Below are 13794 nucleotides of genomic sequence, written 5' to 3' on the forward strand. Positions count from 1 at the left end.
GGGTTGAACTGTGTCAATTACTGATCTCAGAGTTCTAGTTTGCTAGATGTCTTTAAAACGTTTATTATACAATTAATACATATACAAATTTGAAAAATAATCGACATAAGCATAAAGCATAAAACAATCACTTGCAATTTCACTGGCCAGAAGAAAAGTGCGCTCACATTTTTCAAGCATGTATGTGTGTATGTGTAAAGAAATATTTGTATGTATGTGTGTATATACTTAGGCACATATAATTATATAATATCTAGTATCTGTATCTTGCTCATTTACTTAACATGATATTATAAAATAAACTGTGAAAAATATGGCTAGTATGTTTTCATCTGTATATTTACATGAATCTTATTAGTCAGATATAAGTTCTTCATAAGACATTTTAAAGTTATAAATAAGCAGCAAGACATGACTATTTCCTGGCTACTTATTTACTGTGGGATCTTAGGCAAATTACTTATCCTGTTAATTTTTTTGAAAAAATATTTAACTTGGTTGTTTTGAAAATTAGATGAAATAATGCAAATAAGATAAGTAATATATGCCTGACACCTAATAAACACTCAAAAACATTTTCATCAATATTGTTCACATTGTCAGTATTTATTTGTTAATTCAATATATGACAACTACGTATCCAGAAATATGTTAGCTCTAACTTACCTTCTAGGAGCTTAAAACCTATTTAAGGAATTTTTACTACATAACAGTATTTCCACAATTGACAATGGGATCTGATGGATAAGTTTGTACTAAATTAGAACAGCCAAGACTTTAGTTTTAAAAATTAGGTAGTGATACAAAAAAAATTGCAGAGAACAAGATTTTCTATATCTCGATAGAGATTTTATGATGAGCTATCCAAACTTGTAACCTGCAACCTCAGTAATTTTCTTTTATCTTTTAGATTCGATAGTAAAAAAGTAAAACCAAAATAGCCCTGTCACATCCAGCCACTGTCAATTAATGCCTGGAACTGGATTAACTACGAGTAAACCAATTCAAGTAGCGCGAGACTCACCAGCTGTCAGGCACGGTTAGTCTCCTTAGAGGGACCACATACATATCCTGTTGCCAAGGAAAACAGCCTATAACATCATCTTTTTTCAGGGCACGGGTAAATTCCTGTCTCATTCGTACAAAACCTTCAGACCTCTAGGAGACCATGGGGTATAGATTAAAATTCATGCCTAGCAGAAACAGCTTCCATACTCCTCACAACACACTCCTACACAGTATTCAAAAGAGGATCCCAAGGACTTAGCTGTGTCTCATCTCTGCATTTGAACTCCATTCATGTACATGTAGAGAGCAGCTAGTGTTTTACAAAGGGCAGAGGTGGTTACATTGAAAGTACTTGGCATTATCACAAATCCCTATGTTTGTATTCTTTTATGGGAGCCACAAGATTTATCTACTGCATTCTTTTTTACCTAATGCCTTTGTTGTCAGGGTTGAAACATTTTTGAATCCAGCAAACAATGGGAAGGAATTGGTTTTATACAAACAACTTTGGGTGTGTGTGTGTGTGTGTGCACGCATACGTATGCATGTTTCCCAAAGACCAGAACAGCAAAGGACACTACTAAAAGAAAATCTTAAAGCAAATCTGTGGGTTACTAGGCCTACCTGGGTCTTTACTGACTGTGTTACACTGGATTATTGACTAGAAACACCTGTTGTTTTCCCTGCAGAGCCGTTGGGAAGAGGAGGAGTACACATGGCTGGTGCATGAACCTTGGTAAGTCATAGTAAAGCAAGAGTGTAAATACTGGAGTATGCATTCTCTGTCAGTTCCATGCTACTTTTGGAGAAGTTTTGGCATTTGCTTCTTTGCATTTGGCACTATAGATTATTTTAATAATGTTTACACTCTTGTTCTGCTCCCTAGCTCTACAAGCTGTTAAGAGAAGCCACATTTAAACAAGCATCCCTGCATCTTTTGCTGCTACATGAAGAGAGTAGCAGGCTGTTCCCCAGAATAGTCTGTAAAGAATCTTCTCCAAATAAACTACTTTAATGCTAAGCAAAATGCCACATATGTAAAATAGGTAATGCCGGATTATGTAAAATGCTTTTTAAAAGATGAGGGAAAAGGACTTAGCATCAAATAAATCTGTCAGCATGGGGAGTTCCAGAAATAGTTGTAACAGTGGTTTGAATTGCTTAATATTGCAATTACTATTTACTTCTTCAAATTAGCCTCCATTATCTGATGAAAGAATCTTAGAATAATTTATTTGACTCTCCAGGGGCTTGTGGCCATATCATGAATAGATGTTTAAAGAGCCTTCTAAGAGTCTGCTAAGACCTAAATTAATCTTTGTATCAAACACTTTTACATATTGCTTTTCCCCTTCCAAACACCCCCACAATCCAAATTTCTCAAGTAGGTTTTTTTCCTTCATCAGTGTTAATGCATTGACATGCAGTAGGGAAATTAGCCTTGAGTTATATGTATCAAGAGAAACAACAAAGCAATGTGCTTTGTTCCTGGCAAGCTTACTTAATCTCTCAGATATGTAAAGATGAATCAGAAAACAATATAATCCAGCTCATCTGTTTAATCGGAATCCTAGAATGAATGTTGGAGTAAAAAAGTACCATAGAGAATACCCAATCTAGATCCTTCTTTTCCTGTTTGAGAAAAAGGAGATTTCAAATGCTCCAATAACTGACCCAAGGCCTACAGGCAGGTGTCTGTCAGTATCCAAACAATGCAAACAAGAAACCAGTGCTTGATATTTCCAATTTCATTTTACCATTTTACTATTCCAGCACCATTGCCTAATCAAGAAAAATCAACTGAGAGGGTTTTTAGAGACAGAGATATCTAAGATTCTCTCTTGGAAGATCTGTATTAATAGTCGGAGTAGAGTCTGAGATTCTGCTTTTGACAAATGCCCTGGGAAATTCTTAGGATACAGAATTACAGAAAACTCCACATTGCATCATTCCGTCTTCAAAGATAAAAGATCACTACTAATCAAATAAACTGATATAGAAATTTCTAAAACATATGGTTATGAACTTATTTTAAAACATAGACTTATTGTCTGTGTTTATATATTAGACCTTGGAGTCTAATATATAAATGTTATATATTAGACCTTGGAGAAGCTGTGCATTTAGACCTGTATGATGCATCCATTTATAAGTCAATTGTCCTGGGATCTGCTTTTATATTTATGGTGTTTACATGTCTGTCATCTGTAATATTGGTATTTTTTAGAGTTCATCTAGATCTTTGACCATTCAGTCAGCACTCTGTTTAGTAAGATATGGAATTCCAAAGATGCACTAAAACGATCCCAACTGTGCTATAGGAGATGTGCAATAGGAACTAATGTCAGGCAGAAGCAGTTAAAACACTTGGCAACTGCCTGAACTGCTATGCTTGCCATTTCCTAGAGATAATGCAAATTGTGCTTTGGCAAGAGATTACCTGTCGATTTTTTTTTTTCTTATTTTGTAATTGCTCCCTCACAAAAAAAACCCACAGGTTAGAATGTACCGTCTGCTGTCCATGGTCCTAATTGTGGTCTTTGATGGGAAATGGTACCTTTTACAGAGCCAGCTTGTGAAATCCTTTAACAGATTTTTTATGATCCCTGTAATTCTGGCAGTGCCAAGCATATCTGAGTACTAGATTCTACACCCAGTTAGTTTTCCCCCAAGTCACATGAGCTAAGCGTACCTGCAATCATTTAGATATACATGGTTGACTTTCAGGTAATTTTCAGAGAAAAAGAATGACAAATGAACAAAAGTTGAAAGTTACATTTAAAAAGATAGCCTTAACCTCTAAAGTTTACATGGCTTATTTTAGCCATTTCAGAGGCTGTATACTCAACTTCTTGTGTGAATTGTGCTTTTAAACCATTCCATTTGACAATTAAAATGGAAACGTGGATAAAGGCATTGTTTGTTTTTTCTATAGTCCCATCAATGTGCACTGTGCTAAACAATAGTCAGGGCATGGCAAACAAAGGCTATGCCCTGTGGAACTTACAATCAAGCTGCATGATGCAATGCAGAACAATACAATTCAGAACAAGCATGTGGTGATTAACAACCTTTCTAAGTGGCATTCTTTGCAGAATAGGAGTTTATATATATACGTATAAATCAGTGGGGTTGGGGGGTGGACATACAGTTTCATCTGTAGGGACTTTGACAGAAGATGCAAATCAGCCGTGGGTGCATAGACCAAGGAGAAAAGAAGATTAGAAGGATAGTATGATCAGTAACTAAATATTTCAGGGAGCTGTCTATGCACTGAATGGAGAACTGGAGAGCTCCTAAAAATAATGAGTATAGCCACCTTATGAAAGAAAATAAGAACCAACGTATTAATTAAGAAGAGTCCCTTTCTTTCCAGTATTTCAGAAAAGGGGATGGGTTTAAAAGCAGCCATAGAGAGCACTCGGGGATAATCATGTACGGTGTGTGCTTAAAAGTTTGAAATTTTACTTGAGCCATGAGGCATTTGATAAATAAATTATCCATTGATTAATGGAAGAAGTAATGCAGTTTATCTAGAATTGCGTGTTGAGGAGTCCTTAATCCAGAGCCATGACTGTGTGGATTCAAACATATTTTAGAACTTAATCCAGTGTTGTGTTTGTGTGTCTGTATGGGTAGGTACAACATTTCAGTTAAGTAGAGCAGCTACTGGAAGTCATTTATCCTCACTCCAGTAATAATGGCTAATATTTATTGAGTACCTACTATGGCAAAGTAGTATTCTCAGCAGTATTGATCTTATTCAGTCCTCACAGAAGCTCTGTGAGGTAGGTATTGTTACTATTTTAAATCCCATCACACAGGGCTGGGCACAGTGGCTTATGTCTGCAATCCTAGCCCTTTGGGAGGTTGAGGTGATCAGATCGCTTGAGTCCTGGAGTTCAAGAACAGCCTGGGTAATATGATGAGACCTCGTCTCTACCCAAAATACAAAAATTAGTGGGGAGTGGTGGCACATGCCTGTAATCCTAGATACTTGGGAGATTGAGATGGGAGGATCACCTGAGCCCCGGGAGGTTGAGGGTGCAGTGAGCCATGATCATGCCACTGCACTCCAGCCTGGGCAACAGAGTGAGACCCTGTCTCAAAAAAAAAAAAAAAAAAATCCCATTGCACAGATGAATAATTTGAAATACACAGAGGCAAAGCAACTTCTAAACCCCAATAGTCTGGCTCCAAAATCAGTATTCTAATCACTATGTTATAAATTCTTTACAAAATTCCAGGTTCCCATTCTCAGAAAAAACTACCTTGATGGAAACCTCCTGTATTTTTGTGAAGGATAGCGAACATTAATTTATTTGTGTTTGTGTAATACCATATAGTATTCTCCCTATAGGTTTGCATTCTACTAAAATCCACTATATAAACTGACAAATTAGTGTGAATAAAATGATAATATTTGTGTTAAGTACAATAGATTCAATATCAAAAAGACTAAATAAAATAATAGAGAGGAACACCATGTAAATATTCTCAGTCCCCTAAAGAATAATATAAAACTAGGAAATAAAATATTTAATAGATTAGAGTCTGAGCCCCTGAAAAATATTAGCACGGAGTCATTTGCTATATTTGTTCACTGTAGAAGGCCCCAGGGTGGTTTATGGCAGCCTGGGTTCAACAGTATCACACTCAAACAGATTATAGCTAAATGTGAAACTTAAATAGTTTTCTTATTGTTTATCTCAGATATAGCAATATCAAAGGTGTTTCTTGCTATGCAGGGATCCCCAACCTTGCTTTTTTTTTTTTTTTTTTTTTTTTTTTTTGGGTTTCTGTTTTTGCTGCACCCAAGCTATTTCTTTATCCTGGAAGCGTTCATAAAATTATTAAATGTGAATTATTTTAGGTAATGTTTTATTTTAAAACACAGTAGGCTCTAAAGCACCTTTTGCTTTAGATACGGGGACATGAAAACCAACTGCCATCAGGACCTTTGCTTTCAGAATTATTATGGCAGTCCCAAAAAAGTTGAAAAACACTAGTTCAAGAAAATGAGTAAAATACCAACGGTATTGAAGTATTGTATCTTCCTTTCTTGTGAAGCTTGCATAATATTTGTGTTCCTTGAGCTTGAATAACAATTGTCTCATCTTCTCAACACCAAACAAGTGGTTCACCAAATAAACAATCAGGAAAAGAGAACACAATAAATTTTGTTAAATACTGCATTTGCAAAAGAATTTCTAAAACTCCCAAGATGATGTTAAGCAGATATGCATCTGGCTTTTAACTGTAGTAACGTAGGTTGGAGTTACAGACAAGCGACAACAACAAAAACTATAAACAGAATTTAAGGGTACAAAGCACTTTTGCTTCAACTGATGTGATTCAAGGGTGCAAAGCTTAGGGATGATTTTACCTCATTCCCAAGCACTACTATCAATTCCTAGGTCTTTTTGGAGACAAGTTTTTTTTATGTTTTTAAATCTCATCCTTCTTTTTGCTCATTTTTTTTTATTATTCTAAAAATTTTATCAGACCTTTCCTAGATTAAACAAAACTACCAAGTTTCAAGTCAAACAAGTATGATGATTTACTCCCTTTGAGGATAAAATTCCCAAAAGTACGATCTAGATTTTCTGTTTTGCAAGATACAGGGTCTGCTCCATGACCTCACTGAAATATCTCTTTCGAATATAATTAATAAGTCTATTGGTACTTCTTACCTCTTCCTAAGTTAAGATATAATTTATATATCATAAAAAGCACAGATCTTAAGTAGTTATATGAGTTATATATTTTGTAAACCACATGCCTATATATATACAGTACATTTGTATCATTCCAGAACATTCCCTCTTCTCATCTTCTAGGTGTGATGAAAGAAATTAGAACTGTTGCTACTACAGAAGAGATAGACAGGGTGGTTTCTTTCATCATAGTTTATTTTTTCCTGTTGTAGAACTTCAAATAAATGGGATCATACAATGCATACTTTTCTGTCTAGCTTCTTTCACTAAGTACAACATCTTTAAGTTTCATGCAAGTTGTTCTGTGTAGCAAGTTTATTCTTTTTTATTACCAAGTGCTTTTCATGTTAGGAACATACTACAATTTATTAATCCATTCCCTTGTTTATGCACATTCGGATTTTTTACAGTTTGGAACGATTCTGAGTAAAGCTGCTATGAGCATTCTTTCACAAGTCTCCTTGTGAACACGTTTCCATTTCTCTTGGGTAAATGCCTAGGAATAGAATTGCTGAATCATAAAGTAGATGTATGCTTAACTCTGTAAGAAGTTTTCAAACCATTTTCCTAAGTGGAGGTACAACTGTGTGTCCTCATTAGTAACATATAAAGTTCTAGTTACCATATACTCCTGCCAATCACTGGTGTTTTCAGTCTTTTAAATTTTGATCATTCTAGCAGATAGGTAATAGTATCTCTGTGGTTTCGATTTGCATGTCCCTGATGATTAAGGACGTGAACTACTTTTCCTTGATTTTCGTGTCCCTTTGTGAAGTATTTGCTTAAGTATTTGGTCCATTTTTATTGTGTTTAAAAAATTATTTAATTGCAGGAAACCCCTTCCTCTTACCGTATATACAAATTAATTCAAAATGGAATATGGACTGAAACATAAAAGATATCAAGACTATAACACTTTGAGAAGGAAGTATTTTTTAAAAGTTTTTTACGTTGCAGTAGGCAGACATTTCTTAGATGGGACTGAGAAACACTGTCCATATGATAAAATACTGCAATATCTGGTTTTATGAAAATTAAAAATCTCTGCTCAACAATCGTCACTATTTAAAAAATCAATAGGGAAGACACGGACTGCGAGAAAAAATTCACAATACATGCACCTGACAATGATTTGTAGGCAGAATATATAAATAACAAATGATCTTTTAATTATTAAATATATGAGCTTTTTCATTTCTTCCTTCTATAGTTTGGTTTTTCATATCTTTTGGCCCTGTTTGGCCACCCACTTCTCCTTGAAGATTACTTCTCTTTTGGCCGGGCGCGGTGGCTCACGCCTTAATCCCAGCCCCAGCACTTTGAGAGGCCGAAGCAGGCAGATCACGAGGTCAGGAGACCAAGACCATCCTGGCTAACACGGTGAAACCCCGTCTCTACTAAAATACAAAAAAAATTAGCCGGGCGTGTTGGCAGGCGCCTGTAGTCCCAGCTACTCAGGAGGCTGAGGCAGAAGAATGGCTTGAACGTGGGAGCTCGTAGTGAGCCGAGATCGTGCCACTGCACCCCAGCCTGGGAGACAGAGCGAGACTCCATCTCATTAAAATATATATATATATATATACTTTTCTTTTAGCTGTTGTTATTTTCCTTATTTGCACATTTTAAACTCTCTTTAATTCATCCATTTTGTGCTTTTTCACGGTTCCTCTTTGGATATCCAATTTTCTGATGTCTTGTCCTACTTATCTACTCTTTTCAGTCTACACTTTTCCCTGGATGATCTAAATTCTTGCCACTTACAATGTGATCTTCCACCCAACAGCGTCAGCATCACCTATGAGCTCTTTCGAATTGCAGAATGTCTATACCAGGCCTATGCATCACATCTGCCTTTTAACAAGATCCCCAGGTGACTCCTATATATGCACATTAAAGCTCGGGAAGAAGCATTGTTGTAATTTATATCTATGGTTTCAACTGTCTCCTCTGGTGATAGTTTCTACATATTTAGTTCATACTATTCTCCTGTGGTCCAGATTTATACCTCAGTGTGCTAAGCATCTCCAGATGGCTGATATTTAAGTAGGTATGTAAAACACAATATGTTCAAAACAAACTTATTATCTTTCTCTTCTTTTATTTCCCTATCTCAGTTAATGAAGAGGCCAAGTCAAATGATGCTTTCTCTTACAAAATAAATGACTAAATATTTTTTAATATAAAAAGATTCTACTTAAAATAAAATGATATTGCAATACCCAGTTCTGTGACTTAGAGGGCACGGTCTGACTTGGCATGGAAAGACAAAAAATTAAATAAAAACTGTTATAGAGAATAAAAAATTGGGATAACATACGTTAACTCCCTAAAAGAAAGATAACCATTTAGTATCTTTCGTCCTAAGTAATCTCAAAGTTTGAAATTAAAACAACTTTTTATACATGCAAACAGTTCAGCACCTCACAGGGAAAAGAACATAAAATGCTATATATTTTGTATATACCTGTTATATGATGTCAGAATATCATCAAGTTTTTATCCCATCAACAAATATCTATCAACAAAAAATAAAAATAAAAGCAGTATTTCTACTCAGTTATTCCTAGTCACAAAAAAGCAATTCATTCCACTAGAATGAGAAAAGAAAATGTAAAAGATTTGATTTCTATTATAAAAAGACTAGAAATTATTGTTGAATTGCTGAACTGAATTATACACATCCCATAGGTACTGAGTTCAATGACGGTTACATTTTTAGTGAAAATATTTCATTCTCATTCCAAATGGCAGAATGTCTTCACAGTTATGTCACAGAAGGTACTTTTTCTTACCATTTCTCTAAGGTAAAGATAAAAATTCATGCATCCCGTTTTACTGAGGAAGAAATTTCAGATGAACTTTTATGCCACCCCTAGCACCATTTTTTTTAATGGGCATTTTTGGTTGTAATACTTTAGTCTTGTCCTCTGCTAAGTACATAACATAAAATATCAGTAAGCATGACTGAAAAGTGGTGATAGTTTTCCCATTGTATTTATAGTAATAATCATGTCATTAATCAACATTTATAGGGAACATTTTTGTGCCTCACTTTATGTTCGTTATTTCACTAAATCCATACAATAGCCAATGATGTTTAGAGCTATTGGTGACTTTCTTACCTTCTCACAGCAAGAGAAATTCTACTTAGTGTTGTTTAATTGCAAAGTCAATGTTATTCACCATTCAAACATGAGGGTGTAGAAATTTGTCTTCACAGTTTTTGTTCATATCTCTTGTTTGAAGAAATAATTTAAAAAGAGGAAAACCTATCCCCTCTACACCTCTAGAGGGTAAATTTTCTCCTCTGTGGAGTCAGAAGGAGGGAATCAGTCAGAGAAACAATGAAAATGATGATAACTGTGTCTGTTCTATGGAAGAGAGGAAAATGAATTACTTCATGGCATCAGGGTGCATTTGGAGAGTAAGGGCTGCAAGAATTCCAGAAAGAAATTTTATTTTTGACCAATGTGTGGATCCTCCTCCATGCCCTATGATTAGGCCAAGAAGTACCTGCTCACTCCTATTAGGGACAGACACTCACACACCTATTTCTGTCTAAGCTTCAACATTAGTGTGGACCCCCAAGTTACCACTTGTACAACTAGATGCATGAATGTTTGCAGCTGGGAAAATAAATTTTTCACACATTGCTGGAGTCCTAACCCTGAGCAGACACAGCATCCTCCCAGTATACAGGTTTTCTGAGTGAAATCAGTGCTGCTGACAGGATCCACATTTTCAATCTATATTCATCTACACAGCATCATATCTTCTTGGGAAGGGCATTGTCATACAGTTGAAGCTAATGTTCTGGCAGGCTTTTATCTTGCTAGTCTATCATTACAATCCCAACTGAACCGGAAGGCTTCAGGGGTTTTCTGTTGCTCTCAGTCAATCAGAATGGCAGGTACTGACTTTTCATAACATGCTGATCCAAAGGAGGCAGTCACTGCATGGGGTTTCCATGTTCGGCCTCTTTCCCTCCTTATGCATGGGAAACCTGGAATAATTAATTAGAAAAAATTGAGAAGCATTAGGTCTGCAGCATTTGACCAGGCTATGAGTTTCAATTAATGTTTGTAAGTTTCCAGTTTCCTTTCTAGCTCTTATCTAGTAAGCTGCCGCTAAAATTTAAAGTTCAAGAAGAGCTTTCCCAGCTGCATAGCTGTTAACTGCATCTTCTTAAGGAGTCAATATTTAGATTTTGAGAGGGAAAAAGTGACTCTAATAATGTAAAACGCATATGGAACTGGTTAGATATATAAGACATTTTGCAATATGTACATTTTCCCCATAGCTGAGGCCTTCCTTTAAAGAACAATTTTTATGAAAATTATTATTATAGATTTGAAAAAAAAAAATTCCTGCCTTCTTAAACAGAATATGTTGAACTTAGTTTAGCTTTATTCCACAGGGCTCAGGAACATTACGATGAATATCCATTATTGTGTTATGGTATAGTGATGCTGTGCTAGGTTCTATGTAATTTAGTAAGTCAGATTTTTCTGTAGGCTCTTGAGTTTCATTCATTCATTTACTCACTGGTTCATTCTCTCTAAATTTATTGAGTTCCACCTATGTGCCAAACACTTCTCAATATCCCTCAGTAAATCAAAAGAGACAATGTCCTTGTTTTCTTAGATTTAATCTAGTCTGAGAGCTGGGTGTAGAGAGAATGAATACACATAAAAATACGTAATGCAAATCCAGTACATGACAAGAAGATAAAGAACTGGATGCCACCAAAGAGAAAGAGAAGACTTATCTAATTCAGATGAAAAGGGCAGGGAAAGATTCTGAGGAGTAAGTTTCATTTTTCCAATGAGATTTTCAAAATTAAGAATTAGCTGGAGTAATGGTATGCCTGTGCAAAGGACAAGGATTGAACAAATGGCCCGTCTGGCTGAAGCATAATAAGGAGAAAGAGTTTTAAAGAATACTCGTGCTGTTAAAAAGTTTCAAGAAAAAAAATTGCCAACTACTTCTTAGGAGTGATTTTAAAATTTCAGAAAAAAATAGTCACAAAATTATGAAAACATTGATACCAAAAAAGTTGATGTTTCCAGAATTAATGAGGATTTAGGTCAAATGCAAATATATTTTTAAAGTTATCTTTATGTTTGTTATTTTTTATTAAATTTTTTCTTAAGTTATTTGAGAATTCTCCATGGAAAGTTAAATGAGTATGATGTGGGAAAAAACACACACAATTATTTATACCAATTGACACCCTGACATCATTGTTTCCCAGATTAACACTTCATTAAAACCTGGAAATGTCTATAAGCGGGATCTTTTTTTTTTTTTTTTTTTTTTTTTTGAGACGGAGTCTCGCTCAGTCGCCCAGGCTGGAGTGCAGTGGCCGGATCTCAGCTCACTGCAAGCTCCGCCTCCCGGGTTTACGCCATTCTCCTGCCTCAGCCTCCCGAGTAGCTGGGACTACAGGCGCCGCCACCTCGCCCGGCTAGTTTTTTTGTATTTTTTAGTAGAGACGGGGTTTCACCATGTTAGCCAGGATGGTCTCGATCTCCTGACCTCGTGATCCGCCCGTCTCGGCCTCCCAAAGTGCTGGGATTACAGGCTTGAAGCGGGATCTTTAAACAAACAAAATATTATTTTACTTACAACAGCATGTTGCTGGTGTGAGAACAGTTTGTATGTGAAGCAAATGGAATTATGGTTAATTAGCATGAAGTTTCGTTCAATGAATAGTGAGAGAAACTCAAAATAGTGGAAGTATCTATTTGGATTATTACTAAAATCATGAACAAGATGATTTTACCAAATGAACTCCCTGCTTTATTTTATTCCACAGAAACAATTTTCTCTTGAAAAAAAAATCAAAATTAAAATATCCTTAAATCATGCTGATAGTTCCCTTGAATTATTGATTACTTAAATTAGCATGTAGAAAATATTTTACTTCCCTGAAATTGATTTTCTGTGATTTTTTAAAAAGATGCATAAGATACGTGGATTGATGCTTAAATTCATTCTAAGCATTGAAATTCACTAGCCAATTAATGATACTCAGTATGTGTTATTCATAATATACCCATAAAATTGATTATTAAAACCCAGAGCAACAGATTTTCATACTGCAATGTATGTGTACTCAAGACAAAACTAATTCTAGTGCCTGCTAATACCAGCATTATTAGAAAACCTTTTCCTTGTTTTACTTTTTGAATGTAATTAGAAATTTGCTTAAAAATCCCCACTGATGTGAAATGTTAATATTAGTGCAATTAATGAAATGCTAATATTTATGAATTAATTTGTGAAAATCTTGATGAAAGGAAGCTAACCGAAATCATTTATGCAGAATCTACCAGAGGACACAGTTTGTCCTTGGTGACTTTCTCATTTTGCCTTCAGAATATTATTTAGTAAAATAGTCAGTAATATTTCAGCAAATGTTTGGTTGAAAGGGCTCTCTAAGACAAAGTTAACAGCAGCTTCTAACATAGATATATTAATTGAAAATATTAGAGATGATATTTCTCAGCCACTAACTCAGATGTGTAGGGGAAAAATGTAATTTTTGTTTTCCACAGTTTAACTTTGTCTCTATCTTGAGCTTCCATTCTTCCTGATGACCAAATATGTAGTTTTAGTCTGACCCATGTGGACTCCTTTATTTCAGGATTAAATGCAATTAATCCAGTGTCTGTTCCCTCCACTCCACGCCTACCAGCATCTCCAGGTACATCTGATTTCCTGAACATCCTATTGGTATTTGCTCAAGCTTCCTTGTTCAGACCAATACTCCAACCACCGTGGCAAACTCTTTTCTTCTTTGGCATCTTTGCATCATGTCTGCAATTTCTCCATGTCTGCCAGTTCTTAGTGTCACAGTGTCATCGTCTTTTATTACACAAGAAAACAAATAGCATCCCCCCATGCCATGTGACATGTGTTGGGGCTGATTTGTTTAGGCATGCTCTATTCATCCCAAGATGTTGGTTCTAGAAACACAGTGGGGTTTGTTGTCAACTAGGGCATATGGCAGGTCCTGTTTAACTTCAGCTCTCCTATTGCCTCACAGAGGTCATAGCAGAATTAA

This window comes from Papio anubis, chromosome 5, assembly GCF_008728515.1.
Source record: "Papio anubis isolate 15944 chromosome 5, Panubis1.0, whole genome shotgun sequence".
Taxonomy (NCBI): Eukaryota; Metazoa; Chordata; class Mammalia; order Primates; family Cercopithecidae; genus Papio; species Papio anubis.